The 21,482-nt window shown below is 47.3% G+C and overlaps 1 long non-coding RNA gene across 1 annotated transcript in view; it reads left to right on the top strand.

The window, feature by feature from the left end:
• The first annotated feature begins 12,236 nt into the window (after window positions 1-12,236).
• LOC142768813 (uncharacterized) overlaps window positions 12,237-21,482 on the top strand; it is a 40,398-nt gene continuing 31,152 nt past the window's right edge. The window contains exon 1 of the long non-coding RNA XR_012885481.1: window positions 12,237-13,532. This is a non-coding gene — a long non-coding RNA (uncharacterized LOC142768813). The remainder of the gene's footprint in view (window positions 13,533-21,482) is intronic.

Raw genomic sequence — 21,482 nt, forward strand, 5'->3', positions numbered from 1 at the left:
TGTCATGTTCCTGTGTGATAGTCTTCCTTGTATCTGTTCTTTTTTTCTGTTCTGCATTTCTTTGTTGTTTCCTTTTCTTATATACATTCCGATACCCTCCGTCGCCCACAAACGTGAAGCTGCGCTACAGCTCTGGTACTGTACAATTTGGGTACAGAAACGGCAGTGAACGATACGGAACTAAAAGGAAGCCAGATTACTGGTACGAAGTCAGAGCCATGCGTAGGCATTTCTATGAAGTTATCTACTGTTTGAAGTCACTGCGCAGCACCACGCTAAATAATGCTTCTCGACAATTAGCGATTCATTAACGTAAGTATGAAGGTCCAGAGCATGTCAAAGGCAACACACCAGTCCAATCAGTGACGGTTTTTTTAGCCCCAGAGCTACGCCATGGCTCGTAGAAGCCCCATCTTGACAGGGACGAATGCGTTGATTTATACTTTACGGCCGAAATGCCCCAGAGGACGTTTCAAAACACCAACCAATACTATCGTATTGTTATATTGTCACGTACAAACAGTGACCAATGGCGACTACTTTCAGGAAGAGACCAGCCTCAAAAGTGTCACTACGAAAGAAACAAGGAAACAAATTAACTTCGAACGTATCAAAAGGAAACGAATGTACGGACTAAACGAAAGAGTGGAAGGCACAGCATGGGTCTTCTCTTAGCTAGTGAAAACCGTACAAACATTAAAGCCTGAAGACGCCGCTTCGACGAGGTTTTCTGATTGCTCATGTGGTATGCTTCCTGTAGCAGAAGACTAAAATTGCTTTTAAGAGATTATCTGTGGTAGACTTCGCTACAAACGTCACTGAAACTATCGCTTCGGTAAGGGTCACTTGTCCTTTTAGTTCTGGCCAAGGTAAACCATAATCTGGAAAAAAATGAACCCCGGTGATATTTCTTATTTTGCAACTCTTCATCACTCATCTCCATCTTCCCTTGAACATGAGCGCTGCACATTTAGCGTAGCATTCGAATGAGTGATTATCCGCAACGTTACGTTAGACTCGTCAGACGACTTATTGGAATAAGGGTCAGAACTTAAGGTGTAGTTTTATCAATTGGCAATGGTGAAAGGAGCCCGATTTTTCTTGGCGTTGTCCCATTAAGGACTTGAACATTGTAGTAAATAGTTTGGCTCAGTAAGCTAATGGCAGTGCAAAACATCAACGCCCGCTAAATTATTCACACACATGCAGTTACGTCATACAGATAAAATACAGCATGACTAGATACTCCTGAAGTTTGAAACACAGCAAGACCCTTCTGCGCAACAAGCGAGGTCTTGACAACGACAGTTTGGTAACCCGAAGCATGCATGAGCCTACCGTATGTAAGACCTTAATCAGTTCGCGGACAAAGGGCTATATCTATAGCCACGAAGCTACACGAGCAAGATCTTCATTTTCTTGCTATATACGAATATATCCCTTTAGGTGAGATTCGATTAATGTGTAGCCCCGTTCTGCACATCCCTCAGCAGACCTCTTCTGCTGATGCGAATGTCGTCGTTATTCACGTATAACATACTTTGGGTTTGTTTGTTTGGTTTTTAATTGTGTGTTCGTTTTTGTATTTGAATCTTTTCTTCCTAGAAGTTCATGAGAAGCTCTCGTACATCTTATTGAGCACCTGAAAATGGGCGATGCAACAGACGTTCATCCCGTTTTTATCTCTGCATCGTCTCTGTCCACTTTGCTTTAAACGTGTTTTTTTTTTGGGGGGGGGGGGTGCATAGATAAATCATTTGTTACTCATCGAGTGGTCATCTTTTTTGTTATGAAGCGGCCATCGGCTGGCTGCAAAATAACGGTGCGTAGCAATATAGATGACCCGTGTTAGCTTCAATGCACTGCCGCTAATATGTAATGTGGCCTATTTGTCTACTGTTCCGTGTACAGTGCATGAGCAGTGGACGAAATGCGGGCCCGACGACCCCACCCATAATCATCCGGTAGTCGACGGAGGGCGTACACAAGGGCAGGAGAAGACGAATTGGTTTTTGAACCCTTCCAACAAAGTGGTTCAATTATATGCAATAAAATAGGCAGTTCGATGGCAAGGTACGTACTGCACGGAACGGGTTTACAGCTGTAAGTGGGAACGATTACTCGCGTGTGGTCTCCCCGGTGTGGCTTTAGAGAGATGGTTTTAAACGTAAAAAGAGATAAAAGAAACAGCATGCTTTCTATGGTCAAGGTCCAACATGGTCCTGTTTGCACTTCTTTGAGTTGCAGATGTAGGTTAGCTTTGCAATATTTGAAAAAAAAAAGTTATAAAGAACAAAGAAAGTTGGAAAAAGAGAGAAAGAAGGAAAAATAGAAAGAAAGAATCAACTGCAATAGGATCTGAAAACGCATGCACTGCTCTGTTCGCGAAAAAAAATTCTTTCTCTCTCTGCCTCCCAAGTCCATATTTCTTTTTTCCCAGCTTTTTTTTTTCTTTTTCCCACTACAGAATGACTTATTACACAATAAATAGCAGTATTCAGCACACCCAATTAACTGTTCACCGCGGATCGTTAACCCATACTGTTTGAGCACACCAAGAGTACTAAATGATTTCACCGAGATCGTGTTTTCAGCATTATTAGCAAGATGGCGCAATGAGCGCGCAGCGGCTCTCATCTCTCACGTACTGTGGCCCGTGGAGAGGAGGGTAGTGGACGATCTCTCGCGCGCTCTTATCTCCCGGTGGGGAGGATCGTACGTCTTGACTGGTGTTGGGCTTGCACTGAATGATTCTGTTGTAGTTACGGGGTGCACAAAGGTCACTGCAATCGTTGCACAGCCTCCGTTTGCAAAAAGGGTGCTCTGTTCAGACACAGCAAAGTAACAACTGAGACGCTTATTCGCGTTCTTTTTCTGTGAGTACGTTTTGTGCGTCATTTGTGCGTGAGAAACGCGGGAAACGTTTTATCTGCTTGCCATTCTGCGCGCGACCTTCCAATTTGTTGCTATCGCATTCATTGCTTCGTCTTTGTGGTAAAGCTGTGACTTTTTTTATAGAAATGTTTGATTTACATGCAAACTGGGAAATTACTGTCGCAGTAAAAAGAAAAAAAACATGTAATTCGCGACGAATGTAATCTAGTGCTCGCATTCCGCTGCAATTACTGATGGCATGACAATAATTGCGGGGTGAAAATTGTGCCTTGAGTTGGAACTCATGGTAACGTAGCCGACGTCTTGAAACCTTCGCTAACGCGCACAAGGGGATGCACCGTCTAACGACTGAATTGTGGTGTTTCATGACCATGATTGAGACACCATTCAGCTGCACTGTTTGCACCCTTACGTGGCCTGCGGCACCAAAGTCTCCAGTCGACCTCAGAAGTTTACGGATCCTTAACGCAGTCTTACCGCAGTGATCCTTACCGCAGTGAGGTTCCTTACCGCAGTGAGGGGGTGTAGGGGAGTCCAGGGGATCCTTACCGGATCCCCTGGACTCCCCTACACCCCCTCATGCACTGTCAAAAAAAATGAAATTCTTTGATTTATTCTTGCTTTTCCACGTTGTCAACGTCGTTTTCTTTACCAGCTGAATACTTGTTGGTGAGTCTTTTTAGCTCTTTTTCTTCCCCGTGAGTCAACGCTCTTTCTGTACAATTCCCGAAACTAATGTGTTTTATACTCCTTGACCTCCTTTCAAACCTCATTTTGCTCTGAGCTATTCTCACCTCGCAGCTCGGATTGGGAGTACCACGTGGTCGACTGGCGAATATACTGACAGCTGTTCAGGCGGGATACAGGCGACAAGGACCTTATGCAACTGGTGGCTGACAGTGCACGGGCTGCAACTGTCATCGTCAAGACAGCAGTGCCAACCTGTTCCAGACATTTAGCGCATAGCCTTGAGGGCAGCGCGGAGACGGGCAGAACGCCAGGCTCTGATGAAGGCTCAACCGGAGCTATGTACAGATTTCCGGAAGGTCGACGACGTCTGCAGACGCCACGCACGACGATGCCGGAACCAAGGCTATGTGGGCGTCTGCGTCTCCATTGATCGATCCCGAGATGGGACCAAATCCTGGCACCTGCTGAAGTGCCTACTGATGGTGCCACAAGCCTTCAACCAAGTGCTGTGCTTGGCCACCTTTCTATCCATGCTGTAGACCTTGCGGAGCGGCTGGCTGACCAGTTTGCTGCGAGAGACATTGCCCAGCTGCCTGCTGAACCGCCACCCGCCACCCTCAAGTACCCCACCACTAGGCACAATCATGATTGGACGGCCACACAAGCCCAGGAACTGTACGGCCAACCCATCAGTATGCACGAGCTGAAGGCTGCCCTTGAGGAATCCAAGTGACGAGGTGCTCTCGGAGCCGAAAGCGTCACCTTTCAGGTGCTACTCAACCTGGACGGAGCTGACTGTCAACAAGTGCTCGAATGACAAGTGCCACAATGACCTCTGTAGCACTGGGGTCCTACCCGAGTTTTGACGGACTGCATTCGTCGCCCTTATCCTGAAGCCCCGAGAGAAAGCCACGACTCGCTCCTCGTACAGGGCAGTCTCTTTTACCCCTGAACCCTGTAAGGTGATGAATAAGGTGGCCTTGGAACGACTCGTGTTGATCGCCGGCTAACTCACCTTCTTCCCCCAACAGCTGACAGGCTTCAGACGGTACCACTGCACAGCCGACTCGGACCTCGTCACCACACTCGAGAATGCGGAGCTGCGGAGACATGGCCATGCTGCTCCTGCTGGACGTGAGGAGTGCATTTGACGGTGTCCCACACGAAGTTGTCGAGGCGGCCCTGGACCGACTTAGCATCGCCGAGTGCCTCCACAACTTCGTGACCACCTTCCTGGCCAGAAGGACCTTCCGGATTCGAGTCGGAAAAGAGACCAGCCAACCCAAGACATTACCGCAGGCATACCACAGGGTTCTGTTCTCAGCATCTTCCTCCTCAACCTGACGATGGTGCGAGGTGCAGCTCCTCTTCCTACAGACACCAGGTTTGCGGCCTGCTGCTTTGTCTATGCCGATGACGTGGCACTCTTGGCCCGGGAACTGGGACAGTTTATTCCAGCCATCAGATCACTGCAGGTGGTCGTGAATTGCCTACTTGAGAAGCTTTAGATTCAAGGTCCCCGCAACCAAGACCGAGGCCCTGCTGATTCATCCACTGGCGGCAGCACGAAGATACGTGAAACGACTGTAGGTCGGTGCCCGCTGCCTGCCTTGGAAGTTCAAGGTGAAGTACCTGGGGCTCGTCATCGACCACCGGCTCACCTGGATCCCAGCTGCCAAGGTCGCCACCACCCAGGTTCGACATGTCCAGGGAGCCTCAGCAAGCTGCAGCAGCGTGGCCCCGACTACTCCACCAAGTTGGCACTGAGGCTCAACCAGGCTTCGGCGTCCTCGGTCCAGCTGTATACCTTCTCACTGGTGGCCTTGACGAATCGCAGGATCACAAGAGAGAGCAGTGAGCGCCAGCCTGGGGCTCCTCGAGTACTCCCCCGTGGCTGCGACCCTGGGCGAGGCCGGAGAGAGGCCCCTTTTCCTGCGCATGCTCCAGCGTGTGTTAGGGCAAATTGACCACCTTCACCGTGTCAGCAATGGCAGGACCCTCCTGGAGCGCCTTCGCAGCCAGCCAAGGTCATAAATGGGTGGTCTCTGTGCAACTTACCACCAGATGGTGCCGGATCTGCCAGTCCCGGTGGCACCTCCACCACCTCATTATCGGCCTCCTGAGGTTCAACTCTCCTTGAATGGGGCAACCAAGCGCCGAACACCAGATGCAGCACTGCAACAGGCCACCGTCTTCAAGCTCCAAGAGCAAGTGGCAGGATGACTCCGGGTCCTTACTGATGGATTCGTCATGCCAGGTGGAACCGCAGCGGCGGCTTTTCATCCCATCCCGGGCCGCCAACAGGCAGTGCCTATTACCCTTCCCGGTGAGCTCCACGGCCACGGAGCTGTCGGGAAATCATCCGGCGGTGAACCTGCTGGCTGAGGACATCCTTTCTGATCCTATGACAGTCCTGTGCGGCTGCAAGGCGGCCCTGCAGACGCTCGCCAACCATCGCCATGCTGGGATTACGGGGAGCCTCCTGGCATCCAACTACCGCACTCTTGCGACGTCTGGAACGTCCGTCTCCTTCCTTTGTCTGCCCTCTCGCATAGGTATAGCTGGCAACGAGGAGGCTGACGCACTGGCCAAGGCAGACACCTTGGCGGCCAGGGACTTTTCGCAGGCTCGCGTCAAGAAGCTCCTCGCCCCGATCCAGCCCAACTAGAGACTGGCCACGGGCGGATACCCAAGCTTCTCCACGAGACGGGCCTTACCAGGAGGGAACAAGCTGACCGGCTGTAACCATGGACCGGATGCGTGACCCACCGCTACTACAGGGGAGGCTGGGCTTCCTCAGTCTGCAGCCACTGCGGTGACTCAGAGACCCTAGAATACCTCCTTTGTGCCTGCTCTGGCACAGCAACGGCTCGAGTGTTATTACGGCCTACTGAAGACATGGCATTCCTGCCACCACTCTGGAACACCTGCTCTTCCCGTCTCTTCGACATCTACCAGCGCTCCGGAGCCTGGCGAAGTTCCTGAACGACCATCTTGCTAGGAAGCGCAGCCACTATTACACAGAACACACAACACAAGCGCTTGTGTTGTGTGTTCTGTGTAATGGTGGCTGCGCTTCCTAGCAAGATGGATCCTTACCAACTGGCCCGATACAATTGTTCCTGAACGAGACGGAAATCTCAGCCAACCACTGAGAACGGGGCCCTTGCCACCCCCATCCTTGCTGCCGGACTACTGCTCGTGCTGAAGACGTCTGCGCCACTACTCACCTAACCTTTTTCTCTCCTATCTGCTTTTCACCCATTCCCCCTTCCCGTAGGCACTGCGCCATGCTCCCTACCGGGCTGCAGAAATCAGCCGCCTTCTTCCAACCACTACCACCACCACCACCTCAAAGCTAGTTCATCCCACGACGCCCTTTACAGCTTCATTTGTCGTCTTCCTGTGAGCACCAGACTTGAGTTGTCCCAAAGGCGCCGAGTCCTGATTGCAGCAAGTGCAATACAAGTTTGTATAAATAGATGAATGTAGAAGCATCCCAGTCTCATGTTAGTGGTAAGTTGCCCGTTGGTCTTTATTAACTTTGTCAGCTTCTGCTGTTGGTGCTACTAACGAGTTTTCACATCTGATTTTCCCCCGTAGCCTTACGCCAGCGATCCCCCAGCAATCTTATAGATGACTCTACGGTAGATTCATTTGTGTTTCCAAAAGTGTTCTTAAATCCCAACATATCAGGCAAACTTGAACACTCCACGATTCTTCGTCCCTTCCCATACATTAGCACGATTCGTCGTTATTGAAAATTCTATATCTATGCATTCTCAGGCATCCTGATCTTGCCTTTGAATTGTCATGAAACGTGTCTTTCTCTAATTTGTTTTTTGCTTCCAAATATAATTCCACTGATGATTTCTTCTCCGTTGCCTCTATCCAGCGCTGTTTTCCGACTTCCTGCTTAATCACCTTTTTAACACACCGCGATGGTTTGTGGTTAATGCACTCCACTGCTGAACCGATGATCGTGGTATTGAATCCCGGTCGCAGCTGCTGCATTTTCTATGAAGGCGAAGGTGCTCGAGGCCCATGAAATTCGACTTTGATGTGCATTAAAGAAACCCAGGTGGACGAAATTTACGGAGCTCACCACTACGGCGTATGCCATAATAATATCGTTGTTTTAAGCTGTAAGCCAGAACAACAACAAAGAAAAAACGTCTTTTTAATATTATTACCACCTGCCTCCTAGTATTTCTCTCTAGTTTCATTGTAATTATCCTCCACTGTGCGTTCACATTTCTCATATAAAGGTACCTAAGCATATAAGTAAACGACTGACGTCATCTACTGGCAAACTGCCACGCTACTATGCGTAACTGAGTGACGATCACGCATGGTTACGATGGCAGGGGCGGGCCCACGCTGTTGCGCACATCCGGCAGATCGTCGCACGCGATATAAACTGAACGCCGCACCGCATCTCGACTTCCGTGCGGACACACGCGGCGTGAGCCAGTCCCTAGCCAATCCAAAGCCCGGACGAGAGGCATCGGACTGTCCGCAGCGACAAAGAGCGCTCCGTGTGTGGCATACTAGAGGTCCCGATACCTCTGGAGTAAGAACAGTATGGGTATATATGGCCGTGCGTGGCATCGTTTATTCCGACTGGCGACAGCTTCAGAACTCTATTGGTGGGTCATCTGTTACGTCTCCTTGATCAATGATCACCACCCGTGCGCTGGTGCTTTCTCTTTTTTCTGTTTATTTAGTGGACGGTGTGGACTGGCTTTCTGTGTAATGACCATTGAACTCTTTGGTATTAAGAGAGAAAAAATACAAGTAAAATAAAGCTTTATGGCACATTCGCACTTTCACAAAGACTCAGTAGAAAGTTGTTTTTTTCTTTCTTTTTCTTTCAAAGTTACAGCTATGCTCTTCTTAATTCTCGTCCCACTGTTTCTTCCTTCCACTAGTTTTCTTGATAGATATTTATCTGTCCCTAGGGCTATCGGTGTGTCTATATTTGTGTTTCTATATATTTATATTTACCTATCAACTGAAGAGAGACTGACGGACCACCTAGAATGGCATATATATATATGTGTGTGTGTGTGTGTGTGTGTGTAAGGAAGGCACGACAAGTTTGGGTATTTTCTAAATTGAATGAACTTGCAGATAGCACATTTGAAAAGGAAATTGTGTTTACTAACGTTTCGGCCGTGGCACGGCCTTCGTCAAACTCTGACGAAGGCCGTGCCAATATATATATATATATATATATATATATATATATATATATATATATATATATATATATTTGAGTTTGCCAGAATATTAAGCCTAGTGGTTTTCCCCATTCAGACATCGCCCACTGGTCCACTGGTGTGAATATATTTTTAAACCTTCGCTGAGCTTACCGAAAGTGATTTACATGTCTGCTGATATAATTGGAAGCTCAGATGGCATCCGCCAAATAAGTTCTTCTCTCAAAGCCAGTTCAGCCGTAAAAACATTGTCGGAACACACAAGGCTGACGCGCCAACTGACAGACTACGGCCACGCCCCGTGGTGGCGAAAAAAAAAAAGACCATCTCTCGGGCATAACGTATGCAAAACGCTTCACTAGCTTTACGAGCTCCAACGTAACACAGTGTATGCCTTCAAGTAGTGGCTACCGCTCTTGCTTTACGAGCCGACATGTAAACACCACTCCGGGTCAACGACCCAAAGTTCAAATGCCCGGGGATATCGTAACGAGGTAGAATGCGTTGCAGGTGACGCTGCCGTCGCCTATCTTTACTGTCCCCGCACCTCCAACGCCTCAACCTCCACAACTCTGTGAGAAGCGGCGACTTACAAAGGTATACGCCCTGAGAGGTTATAATAAGTGTAAGAACAGCGCAACAGACAAGGACTGGCGAAGAACACACACATGCAGAGGTTATCCCGTGAGTCGCTCATCAAGAGCAACTCAGATCGCTGCGGCAACGTACTTAGTTTCTTGCTAAGTTTACGAGCTTCAACGTAATACGGGTGTAGGTATCCGGCTAATGGCTGTCCCGCTAACTTTACGAGCAGGCATATAATGGAGCGTCGGCAAAGTCTTAACACACTATGCACTACGCATGACGTATGGAAGTGCGTTCTCGTAGCCTCATCGGTTTACGAGATATAAGACTGTAAAGATTTCCCGAATAATTGCCTCCACGAATACGGATGACCTGGATGCGACTCGGTCGAGTAATGGAAAAACGTTTTTAACTCAAGGAGCTGGCAAGGTGATAACTGGCTATAGAAAATAACATACTCAGTAGTGTGCACGCAGAAGATGGTGACTGTGTTCATCTTTTGCGATGTGCATCGAAGACACTCATTTTCTCCATGGAAGTTCAACAAAGCAACACAAGGACTGCTGAATCTTAGTGACACACGCTCAGGCGCTGGTGGGCACACAGTCGCGCCAGATTTCGAGGACTCCGAATACTAAGAGTCGTTTCGGCATTCGTCGCACAAAACAGGCAAGAATTCACCGAGGTGTGAATTATCATCCGTGTTTTCCTCGCGCTGTATTTAACAATGGATACTTACATAACTGGCAAGTATTCGCCGTCTATTGAGTTATATTCCACAAAGCGTTTAGTTCAGGCGAAATAGGACTAAGTTTTCTTCCAGAGTGGGCTTTGCAATATACCAGTCAGCCTGCTGACGTATTGAGCCATAATATGCAAGCATGCAAGCGTGCATCTATTCATACACACACGCACATGCACGTACGCCAGTGAAGCAACGTCATTGCATCTCCATCTGCTTAGGTTTACTACCATTTAAGAGATCGTGCGTTCAATGTATCAGAGGTATCTCCGCGAAGGAACACTTCGCCGTTTCATCGCACCGAATCGTAAATATAACGACAGCCAGTAGAACTGCACGTTGTACGTGTTAAAAATACCGCACAAGTGTTCGGAATGCGTTTTTAAAGAGGAGCAGGAATTATAAAAGCGGCTGCGCGCTTAAAACACAGGAAAATTGTACAAGACGTGCCGTTTGTTTATTCAACCACAACCTTATCGTTGTAGGATGCTCTCGGCGAGGTTTCGTCATGATTATGCGAACCGTGTTTTTTTTTTTAAGCGGTCGAAAAAAGAAAGCTCTAGATTGCGCATACGAAACGTATGATGCCTTCTTATTTATACCGATGATGCCGGTAAATTTTGATAGAAAGAATCCTGTTGCTTTCTTGCTTGTCTATAGAAATGTGGACTGACGGCTGAATTTTTAGTGTGCAAATTGGGATGGACAAAATAATCAGCATTGAGCAATGAACCAGAAGATTTTGGCCGTGGCATTTTTTTACGTGAGGCGTTTCATGTCCAAGCACCAGGATATCGTTACGAAAGAAGGTGTAGTCCAGAGGCCCGGAAACATTCAACCATGTTGGGCTTTGAAACGTGCACTTAGATCTAAGCCCACTTGCGGGTATGTAGCTCCTCGACTCCGTCAACATGTGGCTGCGCGGGAAGATTTGATACCGTGCGCTTCGCGTCAAGAATCGAACAGTATAACCGCGACCACCGCAGTGGGTATAATATTCTTTTATTGAGTCACAGGGTTAGGTTAGATGATTATCTTAGACAAATGTTTTGCCTAATTTATCTGAGTAACAGAAACATACATTACTAGTTTGGTCGAATCTATTAGTAACAAAATTCCATCGGTATCATATACGTATCTTCAATCAGGCATGTAAGCCAGGATTTATTGATTGATTGATCGATTGATTGATTGATTGATGTGTGGGGTTTAACGTCCCAAAACCACCATATGATTATGAGAGACCCTGTAGTGGATGGCTTATCGACCATCGAAAATTTCGACCACCTGGGATTATTTAATGTGCGCCCAAATCTGAGGACATGGGCCTACAGCATTTTCGCCTCCATGAAAAATGCAGCCGCCGCAGCCGGGATTCAAACCCCTGACCTGCGGGTCAGTAGCCGCGTACCTTAAACGTAAGCCACAAGGGTGGCCCAGCCTCCTCCCTGTGATTAACCTCGTCCGCCCTTTTCACTGCAACTGTAATTTCTTTGCGACGGAAATACTTTCGAAAAATCAGGACTTAGCCCTCCCCCTTTCCAAAAAAAAAAAAATCTTGGCTACGTGGCGGTCTCTCTCTCTCTCTCTATTTTAAACTAAACTTGGCCGAGTTACATAAAAGGCTGTGTTTACGTAGCCCTGGTCAAGTGAAGGCGAACTACAGGAGCGACTTCCGGAGGACGAGAACCATACAACAACACCGAGGACATCCCGTCGGGAGCGCAAGCTTTAAGCCCAGGCAGGTCCGGTTATCTCGCCGTTATCTCCGTCTAGGGCTCGTAAGTCACGACGACTTATCTGAGATGGCTTCACTCCCGTGTGTAGCAGCGAAGATCTACTCGGTGGTCGCAGTGTAGACAAATTGCTGCACATCAAAGACCGCTGTGGCGCTGCGTCTAAGCCACATGGCGGAGGACATGTACCTGTTCGAACTATACTGTTGTATGTAGTAGTCGGCAAATAAAGAAAACAAAAGAAGCCGTGCGCAGTCTGCGAGCATAGCGCATTCTGATTCTATTGTGCAGATTAATCTGTAGCCTCGTCGCTCCTATGTAAATTGCTAGTTCGAAATCACGCTGCTTATTTCTTTTTTGTGGAGACTGCTTTTCTAAACGTCCAGAGGTGATTTTGCAGAAATTTTTCACCACCGGCAGTGGATTGTCTCGCTTAACATTGTCTGCTTAAGATGAAGTTTCTGTGTTTGGTTCTGGTAAAACTGTACAAACCTAGAAGAGTGTATTAAGGTTCATCACAGCGTATACCACAGTGCGCGATCATACGAAAAAAGAGAACGGAGTAGAAAAAGAAAACGGCGCTAATTTATGTAACCGTGTGAATGTAACACCCCATGATTATGTTATGGGAGCTGAAGTATTCAATATAAATACATTAATTAATCTATTGAATTGTCCTACATTGCGGAAAGATTTTGTGATTCGCCGCTAGATGGAGCGACCCCTGAAGTGTGAGCCTTACGTACAGATGCGGAAGAAATGCAAACAGTAATGACTCAGATGCTCAATAGAACGAAAAATGACAAACTGATGTGATAACCAAGTTTACACTGCGCTCATAAACGTCAAGTTTGGTTAAAAGAAAAGAACAGAATGAAGCTGCAGAAGAGACAAGACGAATACATTGGTTGGTATCCCCGTGTTGCCTTGAGACCCCCGGGGGTGCTCTGGACGCAGTGGATGAAAGCCAAGAGGTCACCGCCGAGATATACGACACTTCCCAGGAACGCCCCCGGTCGGTGAATGAGATTGTTATCTATGCCTCCTGCTGAACATCCCCTCCTCTCCCCCCGCTGCTTCCAAATGGCCACGTTGGTTCATCCTAACGCTTTTGTAGCAGTGCCTGCCTCGGCTTCCCTTTCTTTAACTTTCTGCTTCCGCTATTCGTATGGTGTACGAGAATATGATTCAAGTACACAAGTATTCTAGTACAATTGCAGTGTGCTAGACCATAGTTCCTGTAAAGTACAGCTCTTCGAATGCACGAGTCCAACGTTCAAGAGAATGGCTTGGTTACCGTACCTACCAACCGTCACTGCCGACCGTCACTAGTTTCAATTCAAAGAGAATATCCACGCATCTCTACGATGTGAATCTTGACAAGTGGGTGAGTAAGCCTACGTTGCCCATAATGTGACATGAGTGACATAAAGAGTCGACGACCAATTTAGGTACTAAGTATATATAATGTCTATTTTGAGGTCGCCAACTAGTATAAAGAGTTTGTGCTTTTTCGTGTTTTATATTGTCCCGTCAGAATTACGCTGTTGTTAAACATTCTTTTGTGTCTCACATCCACGCATCTCCCCGTGATGAACATCGCGGACGTGGATGGACAAGCCTGGGCCCTAAGGGTGCGTCACCCCTAAAAAACACTTTTCGGTAAGTTCATGTGCTTGACTCTCTGTAGAAAGTCACGGAACATTTTTTGGGGGTCCCACAAATGTTCTATGACAGTATAACGATGTCCAAAGAGGCTTCGCACGTTTTTTTAAATTTTCTTAGCGATTTCGGGACATAGCATGTCGTCATCCCTGGCAGGATTTTGCTCACAATGAAATGGTTTATACAGGCCTAAAACAACATCAATGATGAAAAACCGCGTTAAAGTTGACCAACATAATTGAAAATGATATCATTAACAGGAACAAATGAGATTTGAGCGGAAGAAGTAACTTGAGACTGCTAAAAACTCTATGGAAAGTTGCGTCGGGCGCGCGCACCATGCCAGCGTCTTGCCGCCTCGCCAGGCGCGCGATTAATTGCTCCTCCTCCTGGTGATTCTTCGGTGTCGGTGTCAGGAACTTCTCCCGGTGTTACGAACTCCTGTCGGTGAACTAGAATTAGCACAGCGAAAATCGTGGTGATTCCTAGTGCGCACTTCCTCAGGTTTCGCAGAAGTGGAGCTGCGCTTAGCGCAGAAATATTACCAACCACCCACCACTACAAAAAAGCATACCATATCCACAGAGGGAATGATGATGAGTGGGGCGAAGTGTCCATTCGTCCGTCCGTCTGTCTGTCTCTGAATATGCTGTGCTGGCTACACCAGAGGCATGGGCTGCCCTAGACCATTAGAAGCTTCGTCCCTAAAACGTATTTGGGGCTGCATTTGAGGTACATTTCACTCAGGTTTGAATTCGCAATGTCTTTCACCGATCCTAGTGACTGACGAAAAAGAAATGTTTTAGAATAATCACATATACGTTGCGAGTGGGGGCTCTCTCTCTCTCTCTCTTTCTCTCTCTGTCACTTTCTCTCACACACGCACAGACACACACACACAAATGATATCAGTTCCACATCGTGAAAGCTGCACATGGCAAAATTAGAGACCACAGCTCACGATTCGCGTGCATCTCTTCACGTTTGGTTTGTGTTATTCTTAGTCGAAGCTGCGGGTTCGCCTACCTTTGTTGGCTCTTGTGTTGAGTCTCGGTCTTCTGAAGCTGAGGGTTACCTTGTAATCAGTGACGTTTCACCTCTGCCTATCTCTCTTTCATGAATGTTTGGGTCAATTCCGGTGTTGTCGTTCCTCTATCACTTTGCTGTATTGGATCTATTGCTTCGGTGTCACTGGCGTTCGCGGGCAAGCTAGCGGTGGCGTTTAAAACGCGCAACCTGCTCCACGCCAGCCTCGCGTGGAAAGGAAACTTTCATTTGCTGTGTGACGCGATGGCGCCCTCTTTTGACCTGCGATTTATCCAAACAACACGTGTCTTATTGTCTTTATACTTGCAGCACCCTGTTCTTTTGGGGGATCGTGATTATCTGGTACCCTCGCCTGGTATCATAAACATTCTCGATGAATGTGACTTTTAAAGTGTAAGCCTTAAAAATGCGTCGTACCACTGTTAATTACCTAAAGCCACGTGCGTAAAGCCGTATGACTGGCGCAGCATAGCCTCAGGTGCCTTTTCGCCATAAGGAATAAATTTCCTAACCAACATCCTTTGACATATATTGGTACTTTGAGGCTAACGCAAAGTCAGGTCCGTAGCCAACATTTTTTTTTTCAAGGAGGGGGTGGTGGTTCTGAAAGCTTTGAAAACACCCATGTTTCTTAATTTCGGGGGGTGAAATACCCCATTCGTCCGAATTTCGCAAAGGACGAAGCCCTATAGGGCATGCCTCTTGGCTACACCCAAAGATACCAAGCTGGCAACAGTTCCGAGACCCCCTTCCCTTATTCTGTAAGATATCCGCCAAATCATCTGCTGTAAAACAGCTTCCACTGTACCATGCTACGCATGACGTCCCCTCATTCGGCTCTTCGTCACTAAAGACCTCCAAAGCTGAACCGTAGTAGGCCCCCCACAGAACGATCTCGTTACACTGGCCTTTCGAAGAACGTGCCCCCGTATACAAGAGAGGAAAATAGTGGGTAATGATAGCGCCCCGTTTCGAGCTGTCAGCTCCTAGTCAAAGCGCACGTGAGTTGTCTCAATTTACTCTGCGACCACAAAGTAGTGCCATCGAAGCGAAGGGTACCGCGTTTTCCAACCTACAGTCCGGGCGCACCTGTTTATTGCATGAGGACTTTGCATGTAAATGGTTCTGGGTCAATAGCGTGAACTTAGCCGCTGCTGTGGAGGAATGCCTATCATGGTACCCTTACTACGAGGTTCCAGTAAGCACTTGCGTAGCCGGGAAGGAGGGGAAACAAGCCCCCTACCCCGAATTTTTTACTGTCTCGTGCCTATACTGACGCCCACATACAACATACAAACACGTGCATGGGCATGCATAAAATTTCGTCTGGCCGCACCCTCTTTTCACCTGAAAAAAGTTTGTAGCTATGATAAAGGAATTTCCCAAACGGAAGGCTTCAATTAAAATTTTATGAAGTCCCAGGAGAAAACAACATTATTTTCCTCAATTTCCGGTCCGGCATATGTATCAATTGCATTTAATTTAAACTCCTGCCCATTTCATTTATTAAACAGCCGTGCACAACGAAAGTTCAGTCATAATAAATATAAAGGGTCAATAGAAGGTAACTATACACCCGTCACTATAAGTTCGCCCAAGTATTCAAGTACGAACTGTCTGCGGATTACATCGCAGTAAGTGCGGCAGGTGGACTTGCATTACGGGAACGCCCATTGAATTATCCACGGAATTAACGGCGCACGACGTTAAAGAGCGCCAATCGTCCGAAACAGGTAGAATTAGGGGGCCACAAGACCCCCTCGGAATGGCCCTCTTGTCAAAAGGTTACGTCGACACAGCACGCCATGATCTTTGCAACATAGTAATAAGGGTTTAGATTTTATCGGCGGATCTCACGAGTGCTCGTCACGTGACCGCTGACCGAACTAGTGTGGGAAAGTCCAGAGGGTTTGTTTGAAAGCGCCACATTTGAACGCGCAGGGTTATGGCTACGCAAGTTTTTTGGCATAATGGCCACCATTGCAAGTACCACTGGTGTCTCATTCAAAGAACGATTAACTTCCCTTCTTTACCTCAGGAAAGCCGGGCACGAATAGTAGACTTTTGTAAAAAAAAAAAATAAGCTCGTTAGTGCTTCGTTCTATATCTGCGTCGATTATTGAGCTCAGGCTGCGATCTTCTACCCTGCTTTGCCAGCCAGTCGCACGTCCGTGCTCTCTTGTCCCGCACAAATGTCTGTGCAATCAAGAGATTTCGCGACATTTTGTGCCTTTCGACTGCGAAAGCACACTAAACTGCACGTAGCCGAAAAGCCCTATATACTGACAGGCTAAACACTTGGTGCTGATATTTCACGTGTTTTGCGAATACATCGGTGACAAGGAGGAGGAAGGGTCGGTAGAAAAGGTGAGAATGAAGCCACTCTCTCGTCTTTCCACACGGAGTGGTTAACGTGCCTTCAAGAGCTGTGCTCCCGATTTGAGCTGTCGCTGGTGACTTCGAAAGGAACACACACTCGCAAACGGGCTCTCAAAACTATTCGCGAGCACACAGCTTTCACAAAACAGTGTCCTCGCCAATGGAAATCCCGGCAATGGCAACCACTTCAGAAACTTCCAGTAAGCAGTGGACAGTGGCAAGTGTGACCTCTATGGTGGCGGGGCGTCTGAACGTAAATATCAATGCATCTTCGCACAAACAGTTTCTGTCGGCTTCTTTTCACGCATAAAAAAAAACTTGCCGTCTTCTTATTCACCGAGAAAATAGCACCTTCGCTGACCTACTCAGGTGTCGTGTCTGCCTGAAGAGGTACTGGAGTTCCGTCACTATTTAGGCCATCAAGAACCACCTCGCCGGCGCCTCTATCGTCGCGGGCAGGTAACGAAGTGTCAGTAACTCCCGAAGCTCTTAATCTGCGAGAGATAAGACGAAAATGGTGCATGCATCGACCCCTCTGCCCCCCCCCCCTCCATTTCACGCAAGGCCGTAGCTCACGAGCACACCAGCGGCCGCCTGCCGAAAGCCATAAATCACTCGAGGCTCCTGGACAGTCGCCTTGCAAGAACGTTGCTTCTTGTGGTCTTCTATAGGTTCCCAACAGCAAGGGAATTCAGACCAAAAGATAAAACGCTTGAAGTGCGAAACGCGATCCTTCGTTCAATATCGCACGCATGGAATCGAAAAGCCCGCGACGCCACTGAGCGAGGTGATGGAAAATTATGGCACCTTTCTCGGTACATCAGAGAAATGGAGAGGTGGGTAGGAATTCATTCGGTGCTCTTTCTGTAAGTGCTTCTATCTGCGCTTCTATGTGCGTTCGGTCTATCTGCGCTTCTATGCGCTTCTATGCGCTTCTATGTGTGGAATATCGGTGTAGCTACGCTGTCTGCTTCTCTTGGCCATGATCGTACTCTTCCCTAGTCGTAATGAATGCTGTCTGAACTTGTAGGTGTCCTACTTTATACTGGCTCCTGATCTGCGCGAGTTGAATGCACCGGGGGTTGTAAGTCACTTGCATTAAAGTCTACAAGCTGCGTCACGAAGGCCCTGACTGCCATGGCCATACCTCTCCTACTTATCTTCTTCAGTCGCGGCAAACTTTGTGTCGTTTAGTATTCGCGAGTCATGATCGAGTCTAGGTGACACCGTTAGTATAAGCGCGCGATCTAGATTTATTTGAATGAATGAGCCAGTGAAGCGTTTTTGTGGGGCATTGAAACTTCGTCCACGGGCGACTTAATCCAATAGTGCCTTAGACACAAGCCTCCCGTGTGGGAAGGTTGGTAGGCGGTGTGAGGGTCCGACCACCCTTTCTCTGAACTACTTTGTATTTCCTTTTCAATACAATTTCATCATCATCAACATCCCTCATTTTTCTTCGTCTTAATTTCTGCATCATTAAGCGAGAAACTCGCTCGTCATGGACAAAAATTAGCGGCGTTTGTGGTTCAGTTTACTCCTTTGTCCGTGTTCTCGCGTGCCTTTTAACACGAATACGTTTACCGACTCGCTCAACTTACTGTTACTCTGCGACGAAAGAATTCTTAAGTGTAAGTACCTTTGTTTCAAGAGAACATACTAAAATAATCTGGATTTACAACTTTCTCTATGGATGGGTGGATAGATGGATGGATGAACAAACGACCAGAACTCTTTGAACACAGGTTCAAAAACCTCCATACCAATGACGCGTGACATCACATCCCTGGTGTCTTTCATTGGGTTCTAATACTCTCCTTTTGAACGATACGATTATGTTATGATCGCTTATTCCACGTAATATCTCTGAGACATCACCTATCATTTTTCTCATTCTATTTGGTTACTATTTATTTACTCATTTATTTATTTATTATTTATTTATATATTAGCCCTCAGGGTCTACGGCATTAATGAAGAGAGTAGTTGCCACAAACCAGTGATAAAAATAACATATCGAGCAGCATCAAGAGCTGTTTGTAGCAGAGGCTCCTAATTGTGCAATTCTAGCTGGAGTCAACAAGAAAGACTTGAACGAACATTGGACATAGCTTAACTTACCTATACGTCCCAACACATATTTCCTTTATCCGACTCGGTTAGCTCCTCAAAAAGAAGCAGAAACAACGTGCTCGAATATTTTTTCTTCTTTTTGAGGCCTGCAGGAATTGAACGCGCTGGAACGTTCCGCAATTTTTAAGCAAGGTGCAGCTTGCATGATAAAGTCATCATACACGAACCTGTTTAAGTCAAGCTCGCGTCAGTGACATGATTGATCGCGCCTGACTGCATGGCGCGGAAATTTTTTTCACGGAAGGTCATGAAAAGCAATGAATGGAAATTCTGTTTCGTGCACTCCACGTAACCAAAGCCCTTAATGCACCTTAATGCACCCTGTATACGAGACGCAAGAGCCAACGGCTGCCCGTAATGGAAGAAAGAAGTAGCCGGTGTGCGCGTTTCTCTATCGTGTGGTAGGCGTGACGGTGTTAAAGGGGTGGTTCGCTTCTCAGCTGCCACATTAACGAATAAACGCGGTGGCGAGCCAATCGTGATGCAGCTTGCGCTTTTAACGCTTAACGCTGATATGGCCACTCCCAAGGGCGATATTGCTTGTGGAGCGTTGAGCGTTACCGCCCATACAGCGCGGCTAAGACTTGAGCGACGCATCCATCTCCCAAGGCTTCTGGTGAAGGTTTCGCAACAGCTTAAGTTGCTGATGACGATAGCTGCCTGAGTAGAGTGTGCTTGCCGGACAAATCGGCGGACCCGGTCGCTTCATCAGAACTGTTGGCTTGTGACTTTGCCTAGGATTAGCTGTAGCACCCAATAAAATGTTGTTTGTGTAGATCTTAGGAATCTCAAGGCGTTGCACCAAATTTATATTGAAGCAAGGAGTGTTGTTGGGCTGGCCTGTTCACGAGTTCGGCAAGTTTTCAGACTGCCAGTTCAAAAAGGAAGACAGGACAGAAACAGGATCAGGAACGTGTGTGTATTTCTCTTGTTTCTTTACCCGTCTTTATTGTCCAGTTTAAAAAATGTTGCTTAGAACTAATTGATAGGAGATGTTTTATAAAGACTGTGTCAACGCCATTACCTATGGCTCTCTTAAGCCAAACATGCTTTTTTTATTTCCTAGCCACTTATAATTTTTTTCTGCGATCACTATTTCTTCGTTTTAGTTTCTTTTTACTTTCTAAGGCTATAGAGGTTGGCAAGCAGCGCTTCAGCAACCAAAGAACCGTACTGTTTAACACAACAAACAGATAGACAGCTTCGATGAAAGAAATACTACCAATGCCTCCAGGGCGAATGCAACGTGTAGAACGTGGCAGCCACAACGCATTCAGCTGGGGTAAAGTGCGATAATCCACTCAGACCCCGGATTATGGGGTCTGCTACACAATTGAACGTCACATCTACGGCCTGCACTTGTTCTTATATCACTGAGACACGATGCATGGCTTCGACGCCCAACAAGAAGCTATGTGCCGTAGGGCATATATACGATTGTGTACACACCTGCTTGGAAGTGCGGTTGCGTATACTTCGCCCTTACTTCAAGAAGGCCACACGTATTGGGCATGTTGCGAAACGATGCTGGTAGGACGTGACGTCCGCTGGGAGACGGCACGTGGCGGACTACGCGGCATGTACAGGTCCCCAGGGCCCACGCTCCGCCATCTTGGGAGAATGATGGATTCCTGTAAGCGATATGACTGTCATCAATAATGCTTACGCAAGCAGCCATTACAACGAGCGTTCGTCGACGGCACACGGGTGCCCGAGAAGATAAAAAAAAAAAACTCGAGCTGCATACCGTCAAGGTTCAAGTGCCAGCCCAGCACCTTTTTTTAACTGCTGACGAGCCAGGCTATCGCTATACAGTGATATGTATTTGACGTACACAAAAAGAACTTTGTCGTGCCCTGTATTTCATCCTACGAAATCAACGCTTATAAAAACTATACGTGCCAAACTCTATCAGCTTCTACAAACATTCTGTGAAATATCATTCCAATTGTACTGGATTACCGGAAACATCCTTTGATGCTTAGTCTAGCCACGGCGACACGTTTTCCTGATCCGCAAGAGTGGATCGTGGAACAGGCAACGCGTCCACGAGCACGCCCGCCACTGCCGGTGGTAAACGCGAATTGTGAGGCGGCGTACTTATTCGTTGCTTCAACAATAGTAGATGTGTCCGTCTGGTTTAGTTCTTAACGATGAGTAGGTGGCGCTACAAACCTGGTCATTCTCGTTATGTGTATGGTAAGGTGCTAAGGCTTGCAAGTTTATGTATGGAATAACATTAGGATGGTTCAAGTATTAGTCCTGTGTAGCCTAAAGTTAAGTAACATGTGATATAGGTATCCAGGCGTTTGAACGAAATGAAGAGCAAATTCTGCAAGGCGTCAGCTATTTAGAATGAAATTAAGCTTTTATAGTTGCAGAAGAATA

Source organism: Rhipicephalus microplus, chromosome 8 (genome assembly GCF_043290135.1).
Source record: "Rhipicephalus microplus isolate Deutch F79 chromosome 8, USDA_Rmic, whole genome shotgun sequence".
Classification (NCBI taxonomy): domain Eukaryota; kingdom Metazoa; phylum Arthropoda; class Arachnida; order Ixodida; family Ixodidae; genus Rhipicephalus; species Rhipicephalus microplus.